Source organism: Pipistrellus kuhlii, unplaced genomic scaffold, assembly GCF_014108245.1.
Source record: "Pipistrellus kuhlii isolate mPipKuh1 unplaced genomic scaffold, mPipKuh1.p scaffold_m20_p_9, whole genome shotgun sequence".
Taxonomy (NCBI): domain Eukaryota; kingdom Metazoa; phylum Chordata; class Mammalia; order Chiroptera; family Vespertilionidae; genus Pipistrellus; species Pipistrellus kuhlii.
In genome coordinates, this window is record NW_023425595.1 from 22,179,682 (window position 1) to 22,180,844 (window position 1,163).

Below are 1,163 nucleotides of genomic sequence, written 5' to 3' on the forward strand. Positions count from 1 at the left end.
TAAAGGTGTTTTGTTTTGTTTTGTTTTGTTTTGTTTTATTAGCATTTATTTGATGCTGAATTTACGGGGTGGACCTGCCCACCCAAGGGGAGGAGATGCTACCTGGGAAGAGGCAGACCCCAGGGAAGAGGGACTTCCATCCTGAGGGAGCCCCAGCAGAGGGCAGCAGGAAGCCAGCTCAGGCTCCTCTGTGTCCCTCTGCTGAGAACACCCAGAATATCTGTCCCTGAGGGTCTGGAGGCTCTGAGGATAATTTAGGTCAGGTTCTGGAGGGAAACGGGAAAAGTACTTTAAGTTTGTGTGGGAGGATGCCTGTATAAAGCTGGCGAGGCAGGAATTAAGAAATTAAAATTGCCAGAGGTGCCAATGGGACTAGGAGCTCTGGGCAGGCAGGGAGGGACTGTGTCTGTTTTATGCAAGCAGTTAAACTATTAGAGCAGTGCCTAGCATACAGTGTGCATGCAATTAACATGTATCAAACGCACAAATGTTGTTTTCAAGTTAATTTTTTAATTTTAAGGTTAAAAATATGAAACAAAACAAAAATCTAAAAATAAGTCTTATTCTCATAATAGACCCTCAAGCTCCTTCTCAGAGGCTAACAAGGTTTTTTGCATATCTTGTTAGAAATTTCATATGTATAATCCCTTGAGGGTCACCTGCTGCTCCCTGCTGCATCCAGGATACTGGCCTGTAGTTTTCTTTTCTTTCCCTTTTTTTGTGTGTGGAATGCTTCACGAATGTGTGTCACGCTTGTGCAGGGGCCTTGCTAATCTCTTTATTGTTCCAATTTTAGTAAATGTGCTGCTGAAGAGAGCACTTGTGTTCTTTTCATGTAGTGTCCTTATCTGGCTTTGGTATCAGGGTAGGACTGGCCTAATTAATTAAGTTCGGGAGTGTTCCCTTTCTGTTAAGTTTTTGGAAGAGTTGAAAAGGATTGGCATTAATTCTTCTAAGTGTTTGGTGGAGTTCACCAGGGAAACTATCTGGATCCTGGGCTTTTCTTTGTTGGGAAATTCTTGATTACTGATTCAATCTCCTTACTCATTATTGGTCTGTTCACATTTTGTATTGCTTTCTTTTTTAAAATATATTTCTTTGTTGATTTCAGAGAGGAAGGGAGGAGAGAAAGATAGAAACATCAGTGATGAGAGGGAATCAGA

At 41.7% G+C, this 1,163-nt stretch overlaps 1 non-coding gene across 1 annotated transcript; it reads right to left on the bottom strand.

Moving 5' to 3' along the window:
- Positions 1-718: 718 nt before the first annotated feature.
- On the bottom strand, positions 719-820 carry LOC118713815. The gene has a single exon (XR_004986383.1). It is a non-coding gene; the product is annotated as a U6 spliceosomal RNA (small nuclear RNA).
- Positions 821-1,163: the final 343 nt, after the last annotated feature.